The sequence below is a fragment of the Pleurodeles waltl genome, unplaced genomic scaffold (genome assembly GCF_031143425.1).
Source record: "Pleurodeles waltl isolate 20211129_DDA unplaced genomic scaffold, aPleWal1.hap1.20221129 scaffold_91, whole genome shotgun sequence".
Lineage (NCBI taxonomy): Eukaryota > Metazoa > Chordata > Amphibia > Caudata > Salamandridae > Pleurodeles > Pleurodeles waltl.
This window is the reverse complement of record NW_027150403.1, coordinates 1,544,457-1,563,379: the sequence shown is the minus strand read 5'-3', so window position 1 is coordinate 1,563,379 and position 18,923 is coordinate 1,544,457. Positions and strand designations below refer to the sequence as shown.

Below are 18,923 nucleotides of genomic sequence, written 5' to 3'. Positions count from 1 at the left end.
GTTTGCTTCATGTGGCTATGCATTGTACTGGAACCACCACACTATGGAAACAGACACACCTGCTTGCTTTATGTGGCTCTGCATTGGACTGGGATGCAAGGACTGAGGGCCAATGTTCATGACGCTCAAAGCTGAGCCTTCCGGAACACGATCTCTTGCCTTGGAAGAAAGGAACTGGCATCACTTTCATTCCAAGAGGTGATTTCAGAACTGGACCCGAAATTACCATGGAGAAGCACTGTGCATTTAATGTTCCTATGAGCACTGCTGCTCCAGCACAGAAAAGCAGTTGCAAAGAAATCTCGCATACCTTCATGATGCTGAACCGTCTCAACGCAGGTATAAAGCATGTATTGCATTGCAACATGACATCTTACAAGAGTGAAAAGCAGAAATACTCCTGTTTAAAACACAGACTGAACCTATAAAGGTAAGGGTTTGTCAGGGATTTGAACCAATGTCGTCTCACACCCGAAGCGAGAATCATACCCCTACACCAACTAGACTGCTGCCGCAGAGGCATTTGAAACATCTTCTGAAGCATCTTTCAGGAAAGCAGGGCCATTTGGAGGCTCTCTCTCTAAGCGTGCCATAGCAATTGATGTTTTCTGTCAAGGATTTTTTGTTTGTCTCTAGCAAGGAAAGAGGTAGTCAAGATGCCCTGTGCCAGTGAGCTGAACTAGGGCACTGATGTGAAAAGCAGACCCTTTCTGATAGTTGTAACCCTCTGCAAGTCCTGGACCCTTGCACCTTAGACTTCCAGACCAGAAGCACTGAAGGGCCTGCTAGCTCTTGAGCCAGAGAAGCATGCCTCTTGGATTCAAGCACACTTGCTCGCTCAGCGCTCGATCAGGCGAGATTTATAGTAGTGGCTCATAGGCCTGAAACACTCACCTGGGAGACGCGGGGTGGCTGATTTCCCGGAATGGCCCTTGATGGGGAAATCACCTCCTTTCCCCCGCCTCATTTCAGAATTGTGTGCAAGTCGCAAGACAGTGTTCAGGGGTTCATGGGTACTGCCTACTCCCAGCTGCCTCTCTGTCTTCTTCATGTAAATTGCAAGTCACGAGGAGGCACCATTGCCAATATGCTCCGCAAGCCTAACCAAGAAACCCAGTTTGAGCTTGTCTGCCTGTGTTGTTGCAGGGGCAGTGTCTTCTTTGCCCAAAAGGTGGCAGGAGAGACTCACTTCAAACGATAGAATCAACTGCTTAAGTAGAAACCAGCATGGTAGTTACTGTCATAAAGTGCAGCTCTAACAGAAGGTGTGCCTGAGATGCCCCTTCCAGTAATACACAGAATTTTGATTGAGGGCCCAGCCGATGGGTTGGTGGATTTCTCCTCACATGCCACAGCAGCTTCCAAAGATAGTGGTGTGAGGAGCTGGCTGTGCAAGCAGAGCAAGATTTAAGGTAAGAAAACACACCTGTTAGGAGTGGGATTTGAACCCACGCCTCCATGAAGAGACCAGAAGGCTCAGCTTCACTGAAGATCAAGCTCTCTTGAGTCTGGCACCTTAGACCACTCGGCCATCCTGACAGCTAATACATTGTGCAGGTCTGACTCTTCAGTCTGCACTTGTTGATGCTGCCGCTTGCAATGTTCCTATCTAAGTCACAGCTTTAAAGGCCCCACAATATAACATGGCCAAGAAAAAAAAAAAAAACAGAACAAGAAACAAGGCTCATGCACGACCACCGAGGGATGCAGATAACTTTTTATCGTCCTGCAATAGTAAAGCACATTTTACACAGGTCACAAGTTTTTAAATGTCATTTCTGTCTAAGTGTGCATTGAGAGAGACTGAGGTTTTAGTGAGCAAACACAAAAGCTACTGCTGCCCAGTGTCGAACCGGGGACCTTTTGCGTGTGAGGCAAATGTGATAACCACTACACTACAGAAACAAGCTTGCTGGCTTGACTGAAGGAGCACAGTTCCCCTCATATGTTTGCCCGATTTCCTCTATACTTGATCAGCAGTTGCTCAGAATGCGAGGGGTAAGTGTGAAAATTGCAGCGGTGTCAGCCAGCATGCATACACTCAGACGTCCTGAAAAGTCACAGCTGCGGGCAGAGACAGACAAATATCTGATGCCTAAATGCCAGGAACGCAAGCCTGTGAAATCATCACACAGGGCGCACTGAGAGCAAGCAGGAAGGAAGCCAAGGCATTGTAATCCATTTTTCGCCTGAGGCAAAAAATATGTTTTGCGCAACAATGCTTCGAGTGGAATGAGAAATGTTGAGGGGTTGTGTATTTTGAGCAGGATTTGATTGTTTTCCGCTAAAATGGGCTCGTCCGGGATCTGAACCCGGGACCTCTCGCACCCGAAGCAAGAATCATACCCCTAGACCAACGAGCCGGGGCACAGAAGCGCTACGGATCCCACCCTGCTCCGAGGGTTGGTGGCAGAGAGTGGGAGACTACATCCCAAAGCAAGAAACGCCACATGGTGCTCTCTTCTGCAGTATGACTAGAGTCATTTGCATGGTCGTCATCGAACATGACATAAAAAGCCTCTATCCTTTAGACATTTTGTCCCAGATTTACAAGAAAATGACTGAGCGCTACGCTGTGCCAAATTTGCAAGCCCCACGCTCCGTCATTTTCAAAATGCAGGGAAGCATCGTATTTAGTAGAATACAGCGCACCCCTGTGCTTCCCCCTGCGCCAGCTCTAAATTAGCTGCTGAGCGCCAACGCAGCCGTTCTTGCACCATGGTACAAGGATGACTGCGTTGAGGGGGAAATTGTTTTTGTGCAGGAAGGGACACCTTCCTGGCCAAAAGAAAAATCTTCAATGGTGATTTGCTCTTACTTCTATGTTTGCTGCAGAAATGAAAACATTTCTCCTCAGTGCGCCACTCTAACGATACCCCTGGGATGGCGTTGTATTTTGGCACTGACGCAGATTTACGACAACTCCTAAATCTGGAGCAGCATCAAAATGCTATGGTGTTGCTGTGGCACACTCACAGCAACACCCATTGCACGCCCCTTCCAGGGAAAGTGCTGAATGCTAAGGTGCCGTATTTACAAGGTGGTGTTAAGCCACAAAAAGTGGCTGAACGCCATCTTGTAAATACCGCGCAGTGCATAGTGCCACCGGGGCGTCACTAAAAGTGATGCTCCGTTGGAGATTGGGCCTTGTAAGTCTGGCACCTTATTTGCTCAAGGTGTGTGTTCTTGGTGAGGGCAGGAAAGCTATTTTCGCTCTCATACCTTCCTTCCTTGGCTGGCTTGAATGCGGTAGGCTCAGGCTTCAATGCAAAGGTCAAACAGTGAGCAACTGACTGACCTAAGCTGGCGCAACTCCTCTTGGTGAGCTGTGACAGATGCCCCAGGAGCGTAGTACCTCACGATGGTGAGGGATAGACACAGTCTCTTTTATCTCAGCTTGCCTGTCAGCTGAGTCAGGAAATGCAAATACTGGGAAAAAGCCCAGCGACTTGCTGTTTTTGCTTGGCTTCGAACCAGGGACCTTCTGCATGTGAGGTGCGCATTATAACCACTACACTACACAAGCAGACACACTTGCTGGTTTGCTTCATGTGGCTATGCATTGTACTGGAACCACCACACTATGGAAAGAGACACACCTGCTTGCTTTATGTGGCTCTGCATTGGACTGGGATGCAAGGACTGAGGGCCAATGTTCATGACGCTCAAAGCTGAGCCTTCCGGAACACGATCTCTTGCCTTGGAAGAAAGGAACTGGCATCACTTTCATTCCAAGAGGTGATTTCAGAACTGGACCCGAAATTACCATGGAGAAGAACTGTGCATTTAATGTTCCTATGAGCACAGCTGCTCCAGCACAGAAAAGCAGTTGCAAAGAAATCTCGCATACCTTCATGATGCTGAACCGTCTCAACGCAGGTATAAAGCATGTATTGCATTGCAACATGACATCTTACAAGAGTGAAAAGCAGAAATACTCCTGTTTAAAACACAGACTGAACCTATAAAGGTAAGGGTTTGTCTGGGATTTGAACCAAGGTCCTCTCACACCCGAAGCGAGAATCATACCCCTGTACCAACTAGACTGCTGCTGCAGAGGCATTTGAAACATCTTCTGAAGCGTCTTTCAGAAAAGCAGGGCCATTCGGAGGCTCTCTCTCTAAGCGTGCCATAGCAATTGATGTTTTCTGTCAAGGATTTTTTGTTTGTCTCTAGCAAGGAAAGAGGTAGTCAAGATGCCCTGTGCCAGTGCGCTGAACTAGGGTACTGATGTGAAAAACAGACCCTTTCTGGTAGTTGTAACCCTCTGCAAGTCCTGGACCCTTGCAATTTAGACTTTCAGACCAGAAGCACTGAAGGGCCTGCTAGCTCTTGAGCCAGAGAAGCATGCCTCTTGGATTCAAGCACACTTGCTCGCTCAGCGCTCGATCAGGCAAGATTTATAGTAGTGGCTCATAGGCCTGTAACACTCACCTGGGAGACGCGGGGTGGCTGATTTCCCGGAATGGCCCTTGATGGGGAAATCACCTCCTTTCCCCCGCCTCATTTCAGAATTGTGTGCAATTTGCAAGACAGTGTTCAGGGGTTCATGGGTACTGCCTACTCCCAGCTGCCTCTCTGTCTTCTTCATGTAAATTGCAAGTCACGAGGAGGCACCATTGCCAATATGCTCCGCCCACCTAACCAAGAAACCCAGTTTGAGCTTGTCTGCCTGTGTTGTTGCAGGGGCAGTGTCTTCTTTGCCCAAAAGGTGGCAGGAGAGACTCACTTCAAACGATAGAATCAACTGCTTAAGTAGAAACCAGCATGGTAGTTACTGTCATAAAGTGCAGCTCTAACAGAAGGTGTGCCTGAGATGCCCCTTCCAGTAATTACCAGATTTTTGATTGAGGGCCCAGCCGATGGGTTGGTGGATTTCTCCTCACATGCCACAGCAGCTTCCAAAGATAGTGGTGTGAGGAGCTGGCTGTGCAAGCAGAGCAAGATTTAAGGTAAGAAAACACACCTGTTAGGAGTGGGATTTGAACCCACGCCTCCATGAAGAGACCAGAAGGCTCAGCTTCACTGAAGATCAAGCTCTCTTGAGTCTGACACCTTAGACAACTCGGCCATCCTGACAGCCAAAACATTGTGCAGGTCTGACTCTTCAGTCTGCACTTGTTGATGCTGCCGCTTGCAATGTTCCTATCAAAGTCACAGCTTTAAAGGCCCCACAATATAACATGGCCAAGAAAAAAGAAAAAAAACAGAACAAGAAACAAGGCACATGCACGACCACCGAGGGATGCAGATAACTTTTTATCGTCCTGCAATAGTAAAACACATTTTACACAGGTCACAAGTTTTTAAAGGTAATTTCTGTCTAAGTGTGCATTGAGAGAGACTGAGGTTTTAGTGAGCAAACACAAAAGCTACTGCTGCAAGGTGTCGAAACGGGGACCTTTTGCGTGTGAGGCAAATGTGATAACCACTACACTACAGAAACAAGCTTGCTGGCTTGACTGAAGGAGCACAGTTCCTCTCATATGTTTGCCCGATTTCCTCTATACTTGATCAGCAGTTGCTCAGAATGCGAGGGGTAAGTGTGAAAATTGCAGCGGTGTCAGCCAGCATGCATACACTCAGACGTCCTGAAAAGTCACAGCTGCGGGCAGAGACAGACAAATATCTGATGCCTAAATGCCAGGAACGCAAGCCTGTGAAATCATCACACAGGGCGCACTGAGAGCAAGCAGGAAGGAAGCCAAAGCATTGTAATCCATTTTTCGCCTGAGGCAAAAAATATGTTTTGCGCAACAATGCTTCGAGTTGAATGAGAAATGTTGAGGGGTTGTGTATTTTGAGCAGGATTTGATTGTTTTCCGCTAAAATGGGCTCGTCCGGGATCTGAACCCGGGACCTCTCGCACCCGAAGCGAGAATCATACCCCTAGACCAACGAGCCGGGGCACAGAAGCGCTACGGATCCCACCCTGCTCCGAGGGTTGGTGGCAGAGAGTGGGAGACTACATCCCAAAGCAAGAAACGCCACATGGTGCTCTCTTCTGCAGTATGACTAGAGTCATTTGCATGGTCGTCATCGAACATGACATAAAAAGCCTCTATCCTTTAGACATTTTGTCCCAGATTTACAAGAAAATTACTGAGCGCGACGCTCTGCCAAATTTGCAAGCCCCACGCTCCGTCATTTTCAAAATGCAGGGAAGCGCCGTATTTAGTAGAATACAGCGCACCCCTGTGCTTCCCCCTGCGCCAGCTCTAAATTAGCTGCTGAGCGCCAACGCAGCCGTTCTTGCACCATGGTACAAGGATGACTGCGTTGAAGGGGAAATTGTTTTTGTGCAGGAAGGGACACCTTCCTGGCCAAAAGAAAAATCTTCAATGGTGATTTGCTCTTACTTCTATGTGTGCTGCAGAATGCAGCACACATAGAAAGAGAAAAAAGGAGGAGAAATGAAAACATTTCTCCTCAGTGCGCCACTCTAACGATACCCCTGGGATGGCGTTGGATTTTGGCGCTGACGCAGATTTACGACAACTCCTAAATCTGGAGCAGCATTAAAATGCTATGGTGTTGCTGTGGCACACTCACAGCAACACCCATTGCACGCCCCTTCCAGGGAAAGCGCTGAATGCTAAGGTGCCGTATTTACAAGATGGTGTTTAGCCACAAAAAGTGGCTGAACGCCATCTTGTAAATACCGCGCAGTGCATAGTGCCACCGGGGCGTCACTAAAAGTGATGCTCCGTTGGCGATTGGGCCTTGTAAGTCTGGCACCTTATTTGCTCAAGGTGTGTGTTCTTGGTGAGGGCAGGAAAGCTATTTTCGCTCTCATACCTTCCTTCCTTGGCTGGCTTGAATGCAGTAGGCTCAGGCTTCAATGCAAAGGTCAAACAGTGAGCAACTGACTGACGTAACCTGGCGCAACTCCTCTTGGTGAGCTGTGACAGATGCCCCAGGAGCGTAGTACCTCACGATGGTGAGGGATAGACACAGTCTCTTTTATCTCAGCTTGCCTGTCAGCTGAGTCAGGAAATGCAAATACTGGGAAAAAGCCCAGCGACTTGCTGTATTTGCTTGGCTTCGAACCAGGGACCTTTTGCATGTGAGGTGCGCATGATAACCACTACACTACACAAACAGACACACTTGCCGGCTTGCTTCATGTGGCTATGCATTGTACTGGAACCACCACACTATGGAAACAGACACACCTGCTTGCTTTATGTGGCTTTGCATTGGACTGGGATGCAAGGACTGAGGGCCAATGTTCATGACGCTCAAAGCTGAGCCTTCCGGAACACGATCTCTTGCCTTGGAAGAAAGGAACTGGCATCACTTTAATTCCAAGAGGTGATTTCAGAACTGGACCCGAAATTACCATGGAGAAGCACTGTGCATTTAATGTTCCTATGAGCACTGCTGCTCCAGCACAGAAAAGCAGTTGCAAAGAAATCTCGCATACCTTCATGATGCTGAACCGTCTCAACGCAGGTATAAAGCATGTATTGCATTGCAACATGACATCTTACAAGAGTGAAAAGCAGAAATACTCCTGTTTAAAACACAGACTGAACCTATAAAGGTAAGGGTTTGTCTGGGATTTGAACCAAGGTCCTCTCACACCCGAAGCAAGAATCATACCCCTATACCAACTAGACTGCTGCTGCAGAGGCATTTGAAACATCTTCTGAAGCGTCTTTCAGAAAAGCAGGGCCATTCAGAGGCTCTCTCTCCAAGCGTGCCATAGCAATTGATGTTTTCTGTCAAGGATTTTTTGTTTGTCTCTAGCAAGGAAAGAGGTAGTCAAGATGCCCTGTGCCAGTGAGCTGAACTAGGGCAGTGATGTGAAAAGCAGACCCTTTCTTGTAGTTGTAACCCTCTGCAAGTCCTGGACCCTTGCAACTTAGAATTTCAGACCAGAAGCACTGAAGGGCCTGCTAGCTCTTGAGCCAGAGAAGCATGCCTCTTGAATTCAAGCACACTTGCTCGCTCAGCGCTCAATCAGGCTCGATCAGGCGAGATTTATAGTAGTGGCTCATAGGCCTGAAACACTCACCTGGGAGACGCGGGGTGGCTGATTTCCCGGAATGGCCCTTGATGGTGAAATCACCTCCTTTCCCCCGCCTCATTTCAGAATTGTGTGCAAGTCGCAAGACAGTATTCAGGGGTTCATGGGTACTGCCTACTCCCAGCTGCCTCTCTGTCTTCTTCATGTAAATTGCAAGTCACGAGGAGGCACCATTGCCAATATGCTCCGCCCACCTAACCAAGAAACCCAGGCCCGTATTTATACTTTTTGACGCTAAACTGCGCTAACGCAGTTTAGCGTCAAAAATTTTGCGCCGGCTAACGTCATTCTGAAGCGCCATGCGGGCGCCGTATTTATTGAATGGCGTTAGCCGGCGCAAGCAGACCGGCGCTGCCTGGTGTGCGTGGAAAAAAACCACGTACACCAGGCAGCGCCGGCGTTGGGAAAAATGGCGCTAGGGCGTCTTAAAAATGGTGCAAGTCAGGTTGACGCAAAAAATCGCCTCCACTCGATTTGCGCCATTTTTAACGACGCCCAGACGCCATTGAAATGACTCCTGTCTTAGTAAAGACAGGAGTCATGCCCCCTTGCCCAATGGCCATGCCCAGGGGACTTATGTCCCCTGGGCATGGTCATTGGGCATTGTGGCATGTAGGGGGGCACAAATCAGGCCCCCCTATGCCAAAAAAAAAATATAAAAAAAAAAAATGTTATACTTACCTGAACTTACCTGAATGTCCCTGGGGTGGGTCCCTACATCCTTGGGTGTCCTCCTGGGGTGGGCAAGGGTGGCAGGGGGGGTCCCTGGGGGCATGGGAGGGCAGCTGTGGGCTCATTTTGAGCCCACAGGTCCCTTAACACCTGCCCTGACCCAGGCGTTAAAAAGAGGCGCAAATGCGGGGTTTTTTGACCCGACCACTCCCGGGCGTGATTTTTGCCCGGGAGTATAAATACGACGCATTTGCGTCGCAGACATTTTTTGGGACGGGAACGCCTACCTTGCATCTCATTAACGCAAGGAAGGCGTTCACGCAAAAAAATGACGCTCTTTACTCCTACTTTGGCGCTAGACGCGTCTAACGCCAAAGTATAAATATGGCGTTAGTTTTGCGCCGAATTTGCGTCGAAAAAAACGACGCTTATTCGGTGCAAACGGAGTATAAATATGCCCCCCAGTTTGAGCTTGTCTGCCTGTGTTGTTGCAGGGGCAGTGTCTTCTTTGCCCAAAAGGTGGCAGGAGAGACTCACTTCAAACGATAGAATCAACTGCTTAAGTAGAAACCAGCATGGTAGTTACTGTCATAAAGTGCAGCTCTAACAGAAGGTGTGCCTGAGATGCCCCTTCCAGTAATACACAGAATTTTGATTGAGGGCCCAGCCGATGGGTTGGTGGATTTCTCCTCACATGCCACAGCAGCTTCCAAAGATAGTGGTGTGAGGAGCTGGCTGTGCAAGCAGAGCAAGATTTAAGGGAAGAAAACACACCTGTTGAGAGTGGGATTTGAACCCACGCCTCCATGAAGAGACCAGAAGGCTCAGCTTCACTAAAGATCAAGTTTTCTTGAGTCTGGCACCTTAGACCACTCGGCCATCCTGACAGCCAAAACATTGTGCAGGTCTGACTCTTCAGTCTGCACTTGTTGATGCTGCCGCTTGCAATGTTCCTATCAAAGTCACAGCTTTAAAGGCCCCACAATATAACATGGCCAAGAAAAAAAAAAATAACAGAACAAGAAACAAGGCACATGCACGACCACCGAGGGATGCAGATAACTTTTTATCGTCCTGCAATAGTAAAGCACATTTTACACAGGTCACAAGTTTTTAAAGGTCATTTCTGTCTAAGTGTGCATTGAGAGAGACTGAGGTTTTAGTGAGCAAACACAAAAGCTACTGCTACCCAGTGTCGAACCGGGGACCTTTTGCGTGTGAGGCAAATGTGATAACCACTACACTACAGAAACAAGCTTGCTGGCTTGACTGAAGGAGCAGAGTTCCTCTCATATGTTTGCCCGATTTCCTCTATACTTGATCAGCAGTTGCTCAGAATGCGAGGGGTAAGTGTGAAAATTGCAGCGGTGTCAGCCAGCATGCATACACTCAGACGTCCTGAAAAGTCACAGCTGCGGGCAGAGACAGACAAATATCTGATGCCTAAATGCCAGGAACGCAAGCCTGTGAAATCTTCACACAGGACGCACTGAGAGCAAGCAGGAAGGAAGCCAAGGCATTGTAATCCATTTTTCGCCTGAGGCAAAAAATATGTTTTGCGCAACAATGCTTCGAGTGGAATGAGAAATGTTGAGGGGTTGTGTATTTTGAGCAGGATTTGATTGTTTTCCGCTAAAATGGGCTCGTCCGGGATTTAAACGTGGGACCTCTCGCACCCAAAGCGAGAATCATACCCCTAGACCAACCAGCCTGGGGACAGAAACGCTACGGCTCCCACCCTGCTCCGAGGGTTGGTGGCAGAGAGTGGGAGACTACATCCCAAAGCAAGAAACGCCAGATGCTGCTCTCTTCTGCAGTATGACTAGAGTCATTTGCATGGTCGTCATCGAACATGACATAAAAAGCCTCTATCCTTTAGACATTTTGTCCCAGATTTACAAGAAAATGACTGAGCGCGACGCTGTGCCAAATTTGCAAGCCCCACGCTCCGTCATTTTCAAAATGCAGGGAAGCGCCGTATTTAGTAGAATACAGCGCACCCCTGTGCTTCCCCCTGCGCCAGCTCTAAATTAGCAGCTGAGCGCCAACGTAGCCGTTCTTGCACCATGGTACAAGGATGACTGCGTTGAGGGGGAAATTGTTTTTGTGCAGGAAGGGACACCTTCCTGGCCAAAAGAAAAATCTTCAATGGTGATTTGCTCTTACTTCTATGTGTGCTGCAGAATGCAGCACACATAGAAAGAGAAAAAACGAGGAGAAATGAAAACATTTCTCCTCAGTGCGCCACTCTAACGATACCCCTGGGATGGCGTTGGATTTTGGCGCTGACGCAGATTTACGACAACTCCTAAATCTGGAGCAGCATTAAAATGCTATGGTGTTGCTGTGGCACACTCACAGCAACACCCATTGCACGCCCCTTCCAGGGAAAGCGCTGAATGCTAAGGTGCCGTATTTACAAGATGGTGTTAAGCCACAAAAAGTGGCTGAACGCCATCTTGTAAATACCGCGCAGTGCATAGTGCCACCGGGGCGTCACTAAAAGTGATGCTCCGTTGGCGATTGGGCCTTGTAAGTCTGGCACCTTATTTGCTCAAGGTGTGTGTTCTTGGTGAGGGCAGGAAAGCTATTTTCGCTCTCATACCTTCCTTCCTTGGCTGGCTTGAATGCGGTAGGCTCAGGCTTCAATGCAAAGGTCAAACAGTGAGCAACTGACTGACGTAAGCTGGCGCAACTCCTCTTGGTGAGCTGTGACAGATGCCCCAGGAGCGTAGTACCTCACGATGGTGAGGGATAGACACAGTCTCTTTTATCTCAGCTTGCCTGTCAGCTGAGTCAGGAAATGCAAATACTGGGAAAAAGCCCAGCAACTTGCTGTATTTGCTTGGCTTCGAACCAGGGACCTTTTGCATGTGAGGTGCGCATGATAACCACTACACTACACAAACAGACACACTTGCCGGCTTGCTTCATGTGGCTATGCATTGTACTGGAACCACCACACTATGGAAACAGACACACCTGCTTGCTTTATGTGGCTTTGCATTGGACTGGGATGCAAGGACTGAGGGCCAATGTTCATGACGCTCAAAGCTGAGCCTTCCGGAACACGATCTCTTGCCTTGGAAGAAAGGAACTGGCATCACTTTCATTCCAAGAGGTGATTTCAGAACTGGACCCGAAATTACCATGGAGAAGCACTGTGCATTTAATGTTCCTATGAGCACTGCTGCTCCAGCACAGAAAAGCAGTTGCAAAGAAATCTCGCATACCTTCATGATGCTGAACCGTCTCAACGCAGGTATAAAGCATGTATTGCATTGCAACATGACATCTTACAAGAGTGAAAAGCAGAAATACTCCTGTTTAAAACACAGACTGAACCTATAAAGGTAAGGGTTTGTCTGGGATTTGAACCAAGGTCCTCTCACACCCGAAGCGAGAATCATACCCCTATACCAACTAGACTTCTGCTGCAGAGGCATTTGAAACATCTTCTGAAGCGTCTTTCAGAAAAGCAGGGCCATTCGGAGGCTCTCTCTCTAAGCGTGCCATAGCAATTGATTTTTTCTGTCAAGGATTTTTTGTTTGTCTCTAGCAAGGAAAGAGGTAGTCAAGATGCCCTGTGCCAGTGAGCTGAACTAGGGCACTGATGTGAAAAGCAGACCCTTTCTGGTAGTTGTAACCCTCTGCAAGTCCTGGACCCTTGCAACTTAGAATTTCAGACCAGAAGCACTGAAGGGCCTGCTAGCTCTTGAGCCAGAGAAGCATGCCTCTTGGATTCAAGCACACTTGCTCGCTCGATCAGGCTCGATCAGGCGAGATTTATAGTACTGGCTCATAGGCCTGAAACACTCACCTGGGAGACGCGGGGTGGCTGATTTCCCGGAATGGCCCTTGATGGGGAAATCACCTCCTTTCCCCCGCCTCATTTCAGAATTGTGTGCAAGTCGCAAGACAGTGTTCAGGGGTTCATGGGTACTGCCTACTCCCAGCTGTCTTCTTCATGTAAATTGCAAGTCACGAGGAGGCACCATTGCCAATATGCTCCGCCCACCTAACCAAGAAACCCAGTTTGAGCTTGTCTGCCTGTGTTGTTGCAGGGGCAGTGTCTTCTTTACCCAAAAGGTGGCAGGAGAGACTCACTTCAAACGATAGAATCAACTGCTTAAGTAGAAACCAGCATGGTAGTTACTGTCATAAAGTGCAGCTCTAACAGAAGGTGTGCCTGAGATGCCCCTTCCAGTAATACAAAGAATTTTGATTGAGGGCCCAGCCGATGGGTTGGTGGATTTCTCCTCACATGCCACAGCAGCTTCCAAAGATAGTGGTGTGAGGAGCTGGCTGTGCAAGCAGAGCAAGATTTAAGGTAAGAAAACACACCTGTTAGGAGTGGGATTTGAACCCACGCCTCCATGAAGAGACCAGAAGGCTCAGCTTCACTGAAGATCAAGCTCTTTTGAGTCTGGCACCTTAGACCACTCGGCCATCCTGACAGCCAAAACATTGTGCAGGTCTGACTCTTCAGTCTGCACTTGTTGATGCTGCCGCTTGCAATGTTCCTATCAAAGTCACAGCTTTAAAGGCCCCACAATATAACATGGCCAAGAAAAAAAAAAAAAACAGAACAAGAAACAAGGCACATGCACGACCACCGAGGGATGCAGATAACTTTTTATCGTCCTGCAATAGTAAAACACATTTTACACAGGTCACAAGTTTTTAAAGGTAATTTCTGTCTAAGTGTGCATTGAGAGAGACTGAGGTTTTAGTGAGCAAACACAAAAGCTACTGCTGCCCAGTGTCGAAACGGGGACCTTTTGCGTGTGAGGCAAATGTGATAACCACTACACTACAGAAACAAGCTTGCTGGCTTGACTGAAGGAGCACAGTTCCTCTCATATGTTTGCCCGATTTCCTCTATTCTTGATCAGCAGTTGCTCAGAATGCGAGGGGTAAGTGTGAAAATTGCAGCGGTGTCAGCCAGCATGCATACACTCAGACGTCCTGAAAAGTCACAGCTGCGGGCAGAGACAGACAAATATCTGATGCCTAAATGCCAGGAACGCAAGCCTGTGAAATCATCACACAGGGCGCACTGAGAGCAAGCAGGAAGGAAGCCAAGGCATTGTAATCCATTTTTCGCCTGAGGCAAAAAATATGTTTTGCGCAACAATGCTTCGAGTGGAATGAGAAATGTTGAGGGGTTGTGTATTTTGAGCAGGATTTGATTGTTTTCCGCTAAAATGGGCTCGTCCGGGATTTGAACCCGGGACCTCTCGCACCCAAAGCGAGAATCATACCCCTAGACCAACCAGCCTGGGGACAGAAACGCTACGGCTCCCACCCTGCTCCGAGGGTTGGTGGCAGAGAGTGGGAGACTACATCCCAAAGCAAGAAACGCCACATGGTGCTCTCTTCTGCAGTATGACTAGAGTCATTTGCATGGTCGTCATCGAACATGACATAAAAAGCCTCTATCCTTTAGACATTTTGTCCCAGATTTACAAGAAAATGACTGAGCGCGACGCTGTGCCAAATTTGCAAGCCCCACGCTCCGTCATTTTCAAAATGCAGGGAAGCGCCGTATTTAGTAGAATACAGCGCACCCCTGTGCTTCCCCCTGCGCCAGCTCTAAATTAGCTGCTGAGCGCCAACGCAGCCGTTCTTGCACCATGGTACAAGGATGACTGCGTTGAAGGGGAAATTGTTTTTGTGCAGGAAGGGACACCTTCCTGGCCAAAAGAAAAATCTTCAATGGTGATTTGCTCTTACTTCTATGTGTGCTGCAGAATGCAGCACACATAGAAAGAGAAAAAACGAGGAGAAATGAAAACATTTCTCCTCAGTGCGCCACTCTAACGATACCCCTGGGATGGCGTTGGATTTTGGCGCTGACGCAGATTTACGACAACTCCTAAATCTGGAGCAGCATTAAAATGCTATAGTGTTGCTGTGGCACACTCACAGCAACACCCATTGCACGCCCCTTCCAGGGAAAGCGCTGAATGCTAAGGTGCCGTATTTACAAGATGGTGTTAAGCCACAAAAAGTGGCTGAACGCCATCTTGTAAATACCGCGCAGTGCATAGTGCCACCGGGGCGTCACTAAAAGTGATGCTCCGTTGGCGATTGGGCCTTGTAAGTCTGGCACCTTATTTGCTCAAGGTGTGTGTTCTTGGTGAGGGCAGGAAAGCTATTTTCGCTCTCATACCTTCCTTCCTTGGCTGGCTTGAATGCGGTAGGCTCAGGCTTCAATGCAAAGGTCAAACAGTGAGCAACTGACTGACGTAAGCTGGCGCAACTCCTCTTGGTCAGCTGTGACAGATGCCCCAGGAGCGTAGTACCTCACGATGGTGAGGGATAGACACAGTCTCTTTTATCTCAGCTTGCCTGTCAGCTGAGTCAGGAAATGCAAATACTGGGAAAAAGCCCAGCGACTTGCTGTATTTGCTTGGCTTCGAACCAGGGACCTTTTGCATGTGAGGTGCGCATGATAACCACTACACTACACAAACAGACACACTTGCCGGCTTGCTTCATGTGGCTATGCATTGTACTGGAACCACCACACTATGGAAACAGACACACCTGCTTGCTTTATGTGGCTCTGCATTGGACTGGGATGCAAGGACTGAGGGCCAATGTTCATGACGCTCAAAGCTGAGCCTTCCGGAACACGATCTCTTGCCTTGGAAGAAAGGAACTGGCATCACTTTCATTCCAAGAGGTGATTTCAGAACTGGACCCGAAATTACCATGGAGAAGCACTGTGCGTTTAATGTTCCTATGAGCACTGCTGCTCCAGCACAGAAAAGCAGTTGCAAAGAAATCTCACATACCTTCATGATGCTGAACCGTCTCAACGCATGTATAAAGCATGTATTGCATTGCAACATGACATCTTACAAGAGTGAAAAGCAGAAATACTCCTGTTTAAAACACAGACTGAACCTATAAAGGTAAGGGTTTGTCTGGGATTTGAACCAAGGTCCTCTCACACCCGAAGCAAGAATCATACCCCTATACCAACTAGACTGCTGCTGCAGAGGCATTTGAAACATCTTCTGAAGCGTCTTTCAGAAAAGCAGGGCCATTCGGAGGCTCTCTCTCTAAGCGTGCCATAGCAATTGATGTTTTCTGTCAAGGATTTTTTGTTTGTCTCTAGCAAGGAAAGAGGTAGTCAAGATGCCCTGTGCCAGTGAGCTGAACTAGGGCACTGATGTGAAAAGCAGACCCTTTCTGGTAGTTGTAACCCTCTGCAAGTCCTGGACCCTTGCAACTTAGACTTTCAGACCAGAAGCACTGAAGGGCCTGCTAGCTCTTGAGCCAATGAAGCATGCCTCTTGGATTCAAGCACACTTGCTCGCTCAGCGCTCGATCAGGCGAGATTTATAGTAGTGGCTCATAGGCCTGAAACACTCACCTGGGAGACGCGGGGTGGCTGATTTCCCGGAATGGCCCTTGATGGGGAAATCACCTCCTTTCCCCCTCCTCATTTCAGAATTGTGTGCAAGTCGCAAGACAGTGTTCAGGGGTTCATGGGTACTGCCTACTCCCAGCTGCCTCTCTGTCTTCTTCATGTAAATTGCAAGTCACGAGGAGGCACCATTGCCAATATGCTCCGCCCACCTAACCAAGAAACCCAGGCCCGTATTTATACTTTTTGACGCTAAACTGCGCTAACGCAGTTTAGCGTCAAAAAATTTTGCGCCGGCTAACGTCATTCTGAAGCGCCATGCGGGCGCCGTATTTATTGAATGGCGTTAGCCGGCGCAAGCAGACCGGCGCTGCCTGGTGTGCGTGGAAAAAAAACACGTACACCAGGCAGCGCCGGCGTTGGGAAAAATGACGCTAGGGCGTCTTAAAAATGGTGCAAGTCAGGTTGACGCAAAAAATCGCCTCCACTCGATTTGCGCCATTTTTAACGACGCCCAGACGCCATTGAAATGACTCCTGTCTTAGTAAAGACAGGAGTCATGCCCCCTTGCCCAATGGCCATGCCCAGGGGACTTATGTCCCCTGGGCATGGTCATTGGGCATTGTGGCATGTAGGGGGGCACAAATCAGGCCCCCCTATGCCAAAAAAAAAATATAAAAAAAAAAAATGTATACTTACCTGAACTTACCTGAATGTCCCTGGGGTGGGTCCCTCCATCCTTGGGTGTCCTCCTGGGGTGGGCAAGGGTGGCAGGGGGGGTCCCAGGGGGCATGGGAGGGCAGCTGTGGGCTCATTTTGAGCCCACAGGTCCCTTAACGCCTGCCCTGACCCAGGCGTTAAAAAGAGGCGCAAATGCAGGGTTTTTTGACCCGACCACTCCCGGGCGTGATTTTTGCCCGGGAGTATAAATACGACGCATTTGCGTCGCAGACATTTTTTTGGACGGGAACGCCTACCTTGCATCTCATTAACGCAAGGAAGGCGTTCACGCAAAAAAATTACGCTCTTTACTCCTACTTTGGCGCTAGACGCGTCTAACGCCAAAGTATAAATATGGCGTTAGTTTTGCGCCGAATTTGCGTCGAAAAAAACGACGCTTATTCGGCGCAAACGGAGTATAAATATGCCCCCCAGTTTGAGCTTGTCTGCCTGTGTTGTTGCTGGGGCAGTGTCTTCTTTGCCCAAAAGGTGGCAGGAGAGACTCACTTCAAACGATAGAATCAACTGCTTAAGTAGAAACCAGCATGGTAGTTACTGTCATAAAGTGCAGCTCTAACAGAAGGTGTGCCTGAGATGCCCCTTCCAGTAATACACAGAATTTTGATTGAGGGCCCAGCCGATGGGTTGGTGGATTTCTCCTCACATGCCACAGCAGCTTCCAAAGATAGTGGTGTGAGGAGCTGGCTGTGCAAGCAGAGCAAGATTTAAGGGAAGAAAACACACCTGTTAGGAGTGGGATTTGAAACCACGCCTCCATGAAGAGACCAGAAGGCTCAGCTTCACTGAAGATCAAGCTCTCTTGAGTCTGGCACCTTAGACCACTCGGCCATCCTGACAGCCAAAACATTGTGCAGGTCTGACTCTTCAGTCTGCACTTGTTGATGCTGCCGCTTGCAATGTTCCTATCAAAGTCACAGCTTTAAAGGCCCCACAATATAACATGGCCAAGAAAAAAAATAAAACAGAACAAGAAACAAGGCACATGCACGACCACCGAGGGATGCAGATAACTTTTTATCGTCCTGCAATAGTAAAGCACATTTTACACAGGTCACAAGTTTTTAAAGGTCATTTCTTTCTAAGTGTGAATTGAGAGGGACTCAGGTTTTAGTGAGCAAACACAAAAGCTACTGCTGCCCAGTGTCGAACCGGGGACCTTTTGCGTGTGAGGCAAATGTGATAACCAGTACACTACAGAAACAAGCTTGTTGGCTTGACTGAAGGAGCACAGTTCCCCTCATATGTTTGCCCGATTTCCTCAATACTTGATCAGCAGTTGCTCAGAATGCGAGGGGTAAGTGTGAAAATTGCAGCGGTGTCAGCCAGCATGCATACACTCAGACGTCCTGAAAAGTCACAGCTGCGGGAAGAGACAGACAAATATCTGATGCCTAAATGCCAGGAACGCAAGCCTGTGAAATGATCACACAGGGCGCACTGAGAGCAAGCAGGAAGGAAGCCAAACAATTGTAATCAATTTTTCGCCTGAGGCAAAAAATATGTTTTGCGCAACAATGCTTCGAGTGGAATGAGAAATGTTGAGGGGTTGTGTATTTTGAGCAGGATTTGATTGTTTTCCGCTAAAATGGGCTCGTCCGGGATTTGAACCCGGGACCTCTCGCCCCCGAAGCGAGAATCATACCCCTAGACCAACGAGCCTGGGCACAGAAGCGCTACGGCTCCCACCCTGCTCCGAGGGTTGGTGGCAGAGAGTGGGAGACTACATCCCAAAGCAAGAAACGCCACATGGTGCTCTCTTCTGCAGTATGACTAGAGTCATTTGCATGGTCGTCATCGAACATGACATAAAAAGCCTCTATCCTTTAGACATTTTGTCCCAGATTTACAAGAAAATGACTGAGCGCGGCGCTGTGCCAAATTTGCAAGCCCCACGCTCCGTCATTTTCAAAATGCAGGGAAGCGCCGTATTTAGTAGAATACAGCGCACCCCTGTGCTTCCCCATCCGCCAGCTCTAAATTAGCTGCTGAGCGCCAACGCAGCCGTCCTTGCACCATGGTACAAGGATGACTGCGTTGAGGGGGAAATTGTTTTTGTGCAGGAAGGGACACCTTCCTGGCCAAAAGAAAAATCTTCAA

At 48.5% G+C, this 18,923-nt stretch overlaps 4 non-coding genes across 4 annotated transcripts; all 4 read right to left on the bottom strand.

Moving 5' to 3' along the window:
* Positions 1-2,291: 2,291 nt before the first annotated feature.
* Positions 2,292-2,363, bottom strand: TRNAP-CGG (transfer RNA proline (anticodon CGG)). Its single transcript has one exon. It is a non-coding gene; the product is annotated as a tRNA-Pro (tRNA).
* A 3,469-nt stretch (positions 2,364-5,832) lies between these two features.
* On the bottom strand, positions 5,833-5,904 carry TRNAP-CGG (transfer RNA proline (anticodon CGG)). The gene has a single exon. It is a non-coding gene; the product is annotated as a tRNA-Pro (tRNA).
* Positions 5,905-13,913: 8,009 nt separating this feature from the next.
* Positions 13,914-13,985, bottom strand: TRNAP-UGG (transfer RNA proline (anticodon UGG)). The gene has a single exon. It is a non-coding gene; the product is annotated as a tRNA-Pro (tRNA).
* Positions 13,986-18,413: 4,428 nt separating this feature from the next.
* On the bottom strand, positions 18,414-18,485 carry TRNAP-CGG (transfer RNA proline (anticodon CGG)). The gene has a single exon. It is a non-coding gene; the product is annotated as a tRNA-Pro (tRNA).
* Positions 18,486-18,923: the final 438 nt, after the last annotated feature.